This window comes from Archocentrus centrarchus, chromosome 7 (genome assembly GCF_007364275.1).
Source record: "Archocentrus centrarchus isolate MPI-CPG fArcCen1 chromosome 7, fArcCen1, whole genome shotgun sequence".
In the NCBI taxonomy this organism is placed as follows: Eukaryota; Metazoa; Chordata; class Actinopteri; order Cichliformes; family Cichlidae; genus Archocentrus; species Archocentrus centrarchus.
The window spans coordinates 13,618,204-13,626,748 of NC_044352.1; the positions used below are offsets into that span (position 1 = coordinate 13,618,204).

The following is an 8,545-nucleotide window of genomic DNA, read 5'->3' on the forward strand; positions in this document are numbered from 1 at the left end:
ATTTATTTATATAGCATGAAATCAGTTAGTGTCTGCAGCCATCTGTAAAACACAGTGGAGGCTCTGTCATGGTTTAGGGCTTTATTTCAGCCAGTGGTGTTGGAGATCTTGTCAAAACTGATGGAATTATGAACATAGAAAAGTTTTAATTTTAATCCACCACAAAATACCATTTATTTTTCAGCATGACAATAATCCCAAACTCACTGCAATGCAGTAAAAGCATACCTGGATAGAAAAACACAGTGAAACATTATCAGTCATGGATTGTCTTCCCCAGAACCTGGAGCTCAGCATTATTGAAGCAGTGTGGGATCATCTCAGAACAAAAGCCAACATCCAAAGAAGAGCTTTGGAATGTCCTTCAAGAAGACTGGAGAATTATTCAATTACAGGAGAGTTCAGGCTGTGTTGCCATTCCAAATATTGACATTCAAGCTTGTTATACAATCTCTGTTTTTTGCCTTATATATCAGAATCAGAATCAGAATACTTTATTGATCCCAGAGGGAAATTTCTGTTGTTACAGCTGCAACCGTTTCATTTAAATGAGTAAACCAAAAACACAATAACATACACTAAAGGCATAAAAATATAAAGACTAAAGAAATAATTTGACTATATACACATCTATATCTATACACATATGAAACTTGTGAAAAATACTGTATGTTCATAAATGTTTGCACATTTAGATCAATTGTTGCACCTATTTCCCATTTTCCTATGAAAATACAATAAAATGAGAGGAGATTCAATACTTGCACAGTACTGTGTAATCGTTTGTACTGTTATTCTACACAGTACCTCATTGTGTTTGCCTTTATCACTTTTTATTTTATTTTTATGTTCTTGTCTATTTTTGTCTTTTATTGTCAAACCTAGAGATGCTAATTTTTGTTGTTTTATAAACTATAATATAAAACTATAAATATAAACTATAAATTCATGGAAGATGTAGGACATAATTGATTGTTGGTCATCTCAAAACCCTTAAAATGCACCTACAACCACTTATAACTCTGAAATTCTTCCAGAAATAATCTCAGATCTCAGACCTCTAATCAGAGACAATTTCAACCTGAATTTGAAACAGACTGATACCACAGATTTCCTCTCCAGAAAATGTCCATCTTTTAATGAAGTTACAAATTCAAAGATACCTAACCATTAATACATTTGGAAACAGCAAAAAAATTTTCATATTCAACACAGAAAAATTGAAACAAGAAAGTATCACTTAATCTCATGCCTAAACATCTCCAATCCCAACAACTGCTGGGGCGGAATATTTAGCCATTTGCTCACTGGAGGTAAGTGTTCCCTGTTCTCAAAGGCTCCAAGTTCAAGTAAGTAGATGCTGCTTTCACAGATGAAGCTGCAGGTAAGTGTTCAGTTTTTCACAGTCGAAAATGCAAATAATAATACTCTGTTTCTCCACAGGCTTGAGTGATAGTAAAGGTTCTCAAACTCCACATGGTTTGAACTTGGGTATGCATTTCTTTGTAGGTGAGGACAGACGAGACAGGTTTCTCTAGAAGCTAGGCAGGTGGGCACACCAGGACAGAATCTGCAACAGAGGGTGACAGAAAAGGTAAGTACATAGCATGGGTGAAGAAACACGCAAAGTATTAAAGGCTAGGGGACATAAATACGACTACTACTCATTATACTCAACAATCCAGAAAGGCATGGCAGTGGACTCGGGGTGGCCATGTCTACTTCTGGGAGGAGGGAAGAAGAGTTAATTCACTCACGTCCGCAAACTCAGGACAGAGAGGCAGGGGAGAAAAAGAGAGAAGGCAGGTCAGCGCCTGAGAGGGGGAACCATGACACAGCCGGGTAGTCCAAAAATAATAGCCCTGCTGAGCCTTGTATTCATTTAGGTCTAAACAGTAATGACTTCATTACCACAACTTTGACAAAAGTATTGTGAATTTCAGTAGCTTTAGAAATGTCTGTAAGCATTTTATAACTCGTTCCCAGGATGTTTTACCTGTAGTCAACTTTCTATCAAGAGTTTGCAAGTGAGCATCTAAACCTGTCAAGGTGTGAGTAGGCTCTGGGTTTATTCTGTTTTTCTTCTTCCCTTTATCTTTCTCTCTCACTCTCTTGCTTTCCCTCTTTGTTTTCTGAGGTGGAAAGGTGGGCCTACCTATGCCTTCACCTACAAATTGAACTGCTTTTTTCTTGGCTTACCAAGGACCATCTGTGGGGATTATTCTCTGCCAGATTGTCGCTTCCACCATGGTGGTAAGTTGGCTCATCTAGTTTAATTCTTATCCTTGTTTTTTGCTCTGTAATATATTTTTCTTACCTATTTATGGGTTTTCTGTTTACTTCCTGGAGAACTCACCTGTGTTCCTTTAAGGAGTCTGAAGATTATAGCCATTTTCCTCTTCCACTCTCAGAGCTTATCAGCAAAAACAGATACCTGTTACTTGCCTGCCCACTCCCTACTGAACCGCCTTCATCTTCTTTCAATTCCAGCCTGCCCACCTGCTACCATCCCTATGCCTCAAACTTCAGTTCTAACAAATAAAGCCTCAGAGGGTCATATTGGCACACCTTTGCAAATCTCCACCATCTGCTAGCCCCTTGCTAACAACATCTCCCTCTCTGCAGTACACTTTTTAAGGAACACTTTTTAATGAGAGTAAAGCATCAAGTCAAGTCACTTCTGGAGTATTGATCTGGTGAGTTAAGCAGCAGACTGGGTTGTTAATCAGTTTCAGCTGCTTTGGGGTTAATAAAATTAGCATCAGGTGCACTAGAAAGGGAATAATGAGACAGGCTCCAAAACAGGAATGGTTTTACAGGTGGAGGCCAGTTAGAATTTTTCCCTCCTCATCTCTTCTATTTTTTCACTAGTTTTACATTTTGGGGTCAGTGTAACTACTGGTAGCATGAGGTGATACCTGATCACTACAGAGGTTGCACAGGTAGTCCAACTCCAATATGGCACATCAAAACGTATCATTGTCAGAAGGTGTTCTGTGTCTCCCAGAACAGTCTCAAGAGCATGGAGGAGATTTCAGGAGACAGACACTCACTCTAGGAGAGCTGGACAGTGCTGTAGAAGGTCTTTAACCCATTGGCAGGACCAGTATCGGCTCCTTTGTGCAAGGAACAACAGGATGAGCACTGCCAGAGCCCTACAAAATGCCCTCCAGCAGGCCACTAGTATGCCACTGACCAAACAATCAGAAAGACTTCATGAGGGTGGCCCGATGTCCTTTAGTGGGCCCTGTGCTCACTGCCTGGCACTGTGGAGCCTGACTGTATAAAGTATAAACAGTATAGTTCCTGGCCAATTACTCACCTGTCTGTTGTTAATTCCATTCATTCTCTAAATAAACCTTTTAATACTTGCACCTGTGGTCTGAGTCTGTTCCTTGGATCTGGTAATTACAAAGCCATTACAGAATGATCCGATCAGCCACTGGACCCAGCAGACTCAGCTGAGTTGCCATCTCTTGTCAGAGTGCAGTGATAGGTGAGCACAAACTGGTGTTAGCCTCTCTGGCTCAGCAATTACAAGAGACACATCAATGCATAGAACAAATGCACCGCACTATTCAGTCCATACATTCTAAGCACTCCTCCACTCCTGCTTCAGAATCCTTGTTCCAGGGCAGCATCCTTGCTCCTGCATCACAGTTAACCCATAGCCATCCACTCACGATTTGGCTCTTTCACCCAGTTTATTCAGTGGAGAGTTGGGTTTAAGTGATCACCTCAGGCTTTCCTTGACTACACAAAGATTTCCCATTTCAAAGGTCTGTGAAAGTACCAAGCGCTTCAGTGGGCAGAAGCTTATCTGATTACCAATCCCATTGAATCAATCAATATGCTCAGTTCACTTCTGACTTCTGTTTGACCACCCCCTACACGAGGAAGAGGCTGCTCACTGTGTAACCTCCAGTGCGGATACAAATCAGTGACTGAATTCTCCATAGACTTTAGAGTAATGGCTACAGACACAGGATGGGAGGAAAGAGCATTAAGAGGTGCACTTTATAACTTTAAATGGATCGCTCGCCACCTTTACACACCAAATGGGTTGAGGTGGGTTTTAAGTGACTTAAAAAAAAGGAAAGGAAATCCTCTGAATCCTCAGGTACAAGTACTGGACTGAAAATGTGTGAAATAGCAGCCATTATCCAAAGAAAAACTTTGAAAGACCTCAAAAAGCCCGGTGAATTTGCTAAAGTAGTCTTGAACTAAGACCACTTAAAAAAATCTGGCTCCTTGGAAACAAAAATTGAGTGGTGATTCAAGACTTTTGTACAGTACTGTACATTGTTAACAAATACCTTATCTTTATCTTGTGCACATTTTTCTGTGTCATTTTTTAATTTATTTATTTTCATTTTTCTGCACCAAATGGATAAGCCTAGGCTATCAATGAAGACAGGTTATATTAATTCTCCTCAAATATATGGAGGCTGAATTTGCAGCTTGGGGTCCCTCTAGTGGCTGCAGGGCCACTTAAAGCATCGGCATGACTCTGCTTGACGCTGTTTTGGGGTCATGTGCACATGCATGCATGTGTCAGCATGTTCACATAGATGATGAGCACTTGTGCATTAATGCTATTTAGTCCTGCCTGACCTCATCTGTCAACCTGTCCATCACCATTGTAAACAAGAAGGGGCTCAGACCCACTCCTGATGTAATTCCACCCCCACTTGGATCTCTCTACGTTTGTACACGGGGGAGAAGTTTTTGCTTCACTCTGCATGTATGGAAATCTGCCAGGAGGGGGCACTAAGTTTTTTTGTTTTTTTTTTCACTGTGTGTGATTTAGGGTTACAAATGTATTTCTGTCAGGATTCAGGACCGTATTGTGCATTAAAGTCCAAAATAGTGTGATAGAAGCTATGTTTACAGCAGCTTGTATATTTATTGAATAAACCACAGACTATGTGGGCAGTTTTATTTTCCTTGACATTTAATAATGCCATTATGTTCTAACACACTGTGGCTTTCTTTGTAGGATCAAAGGGAAATTAGACATGCTATAGATTACAGTAGATATTTAAAGCATCATAATGTTACAGGTGTATTTTCACTCTTTTTTTACATTCTACAACTAGCTGTTGAGTGGCTCTAAAAGTGAGTCAGTCTTCATAGACGGAAATCCCAAACTTCCAGGATAAAATTAACATGTTTATATGTTAACATCAAGGTATAAAAATGGTATAAAAACAGTTGTATGTGAGGGCATGTTTTCATAACTCACCTGTTTGGATTTATATGGCTTAAATTTACGGTTGTGGCTGCATTGATTGACAAGTGTACTGACTAAAGCAACTGTAACCAGCGGCTGTCTGCTAGGCTTCAAATCAATAAATTTGACTTGTCAGCTGTGTTTGTTTTGTTGGTGCCTTTTGGAGCATTATTAATAGACTTATCTGATAAATATCACTTGCTGTGTGGTAGAAACAATGAAAGAAGTCTGAGCCCCAGTTTTGGAGAGTGAAATTGTAGTATTTTATTAGTCTCTTATTAGCAATAATTTGCAGGTTTCTGTGTCTTCACATGACATCCATAGAGTTTATGGAAACAGCTAGATAACCAAGCTTGCTCACATTAGGCCTCAGTCACAGAGGCCTAAAGGCCAAGAGACCATTGGTGATCTCTGGCAGGGGGTTCCTGGAGGCTGATGGCTGTTGCTGGGTGAAATTTGTGGCAAAGAGGGCACTGTACGAAAAACTTCTGATTGGTTTGGTCACAAGCAGATAATTGTAGTTTTTCATGGAAGACCGTGACTTGTCTGCAATCACTGATTACTGGGGCGTCACCGACCGGTCTCTAGGCCTGTGTGACTGGGGTCTTAGCCGATGACTTAGGACTCCAACCTCTCTTCTAAATATGGCCAACTCTGGTCCTAGAAAATCAAGATGGAGATGCCCATAATCCATGTTCTACATCAGCCTATACTAGACTACACTCTAAAACTTCATTCCAACATAAAGTGTAAGAGTAGGCTGACTTACAAAGGCACATTATACATACTTCAACTTCACTTCACTAATATGAACTGGACCTAACAACTGTGTTTGTGTCTTTTAGAGTATTTTTTATGCACTTACCTCATAAATAATGTGACTTGCTGAACAGTGAATAGTAGAAACAGCCCATCAACGAAAGCTGTGTTCTAGTTTTCATGAGTGAAATTCTGGATTTATATTTACTATTACATGGTGCTACAAAATGTGGGTTCCAAACTGATTTACTAGATGTATTGTAAGTCCATTACTGTGTGTTAAAATACATTATGGCATAGTTACAGTCAAATCATTATTATTTGAAAAGAAATCCAGAAGGAATAATTTGGTAGAACGGCTGTGTGCAAGAAACACCTTTCATCTTAAACTCATTCTGCAGATGATTTTCCTGGAACGGTGAATGTGCTGTTATTCTTAGTGCTGTGTAATAAGATCCACTAATCAGAAATCAACACTTGATTAGAGGCAGGTAGGTAGTTAAGTAACCTAATAAGCTAGATATGGTATTTGAATTTCACATCAAAGCAGAACACATTGCATAATCCTTTCCTTGCACTTTGGCTCTGGTACTTTTGGTTCTGGAGAAATACAGTCCTGTGCAAAAGTCTTGATGTACCCCTCACAGCTTTATATTTTGTCAGGAAAATGAAATAGATGCAGCAATTTATTGAAAGGTGCAAATATACCTGCAAATACAGTAAAGCAAAACAGAGTTTGTACAATTCTAATTAGCTTGAATGACAGTATTTGGTATGACCACCTTTATTCTTCAACACAGCCTGAAGCTTTTTTTGTAATTTAAGTACTCTTCAGGATACTAGGATGCAGTGCCATTATGCATGTCTGACATTGCAGACGAATAATGACATTTGCATTTAACATTAAAAGAAGGGTTTCCTCTTCCTGCATATCCACATTCCAGGTTCTTTGTCTTTCAAACATTTCTTTCCTGCATTGATGTTGAGTCCTTCTTCAATGAACACAAGACATATTGGTGGTGTGTGAGTTTCTGAGCTTGCACATGTGGGAGTTCCAGGGCCAGAGGTGACAATTAAGCTGAAGCACATGATTTTTTTCCCATCCTTTTGATCCTCTGTAAATCAGGGTCTGAGGCAGCGGTCTCTTCTGCTGTTCTGCTCACGATAATCTGTACTGCTTGGCTTTTCTTACTAGATACATTACAAGCACATTTTCTGTGATTAACAACATGAATCTTTACATAAATGGATCTGTGTATTTGTAATGGTGAATCTGTTTATCGAGGGTCCTTGACACTGCACTGGAAGCAGGAAACAAATGTTCCTATTGAACTACTGAGTCACATGGTGTAACATGTAATCCCCTTGTGGCAAGTGGAAAGAAATCCCATGATCGTCTTTCCACTTTCGGTGAATAGAGAGATTGGGTGCTTATGTACATGAGAGAGCTAGCATGGCGGTCACACTGCCTGACCAGTCACATGTGACAGCCCATCTATCTTAAAGCGTATCGCTTCTCTCCTCCACCCCCCCACCCCCCGAGTCCCCCATCTATCAGCATTATGCAGCTATATAATTACTGCTAGTATTTACCGGGCCAGCACTCCTTTCTGCTGGCCTTGTACTGTAGCAACAGTAGTCCTTGATTAAACATAAATTATTTATGAGTGAGATCATAAATGGTTTATGTTTGATGGACAGCCATCTCCCCTGGCATGCTTCTCCACTCCTTTCACTGCCCACATGAACATATCCATAAACACACAGCCATGTGGGATATAATACATCAAGACTGGCCATTTACGATATACTGTTCCAACTCTTACTATAGCACACAGCACCACCATCATACTAGCCTATGTTGTGCTGCCAGAAACACAACATGAACCCTAGAGTGAATGATACATTACATTAATACACATTATAATACATATATGACCACTCACTGTTTTATCCTTTCTACCCATCTATCTCAAAGTCTAATTAATGCTTCATTAGCTTTCGCTCATCTTCAGGTTCCTGTGGTTTAATTATAAATAAATCCCCCTCTGACCTCCCACTCTGTTCATGTCTGGTCAGATTTTTATTCCCAGGCTGTTCCCATTCCCAAAGCCATTTTCAGTCTTTCATCTTCACTCAGGGCTGAAAACAAAAGATGACCTCCAGCAATGACACCTGCTCCCTATTTAGGTCAATCTAAAAAGTGCTTTTAGTGGGCACATACATGTGTGTTAATCTGCCTGTGTAGAGTAATGCACATACTCATTCCCACAGAGAAAGATTTAATTAAACAGTACATTAATGCACACCATATTGCCAAAAGTGTTCAGTCACCCATGCAAATCATTGAATTCCGGTGTTCCAATCACTTCCATGGCCACAGGTGTGTATAATCAAGCACCTTGGCACGCAGACTGCTTCTATAAACATTTGTGAAAGAATGGGTCGCTCTCAGGAGTTCAGTGAATTCCGGTATGGTATCAGATGCCACCTGTTCAACAAGTCCAGTCCTGAAATTTCCTCGCTACTAAATATTCCACAGGCAACTGTTAG

At 40.0% G+C, this 8,545-nt stretch overlaps 1 long non-coding RNA gene across 1 annotated transcript; it reads left to right on the forward strand.

Annotated features, from left to right (window-relative positions):
• Nucleotides 1-1,469: 1,469 nt before the first annotated feature.
• On the forward strand, nucleotides 1,470-3,310 carry LOC115783240 (uncharacterized). Its single transcript, XR_004020194.1, has 3 exons — nucleotides 1,470-1,594; nucleotides 2,138-2,253; nucleotides 3,008-3,310. It is a non-coding gene; the product is annotated as an uncharacterized LOC115783240 (long non-coding RNA).
• Nucleotides 3,311-8,545: the final 5,235 nt, after the last annotated feature.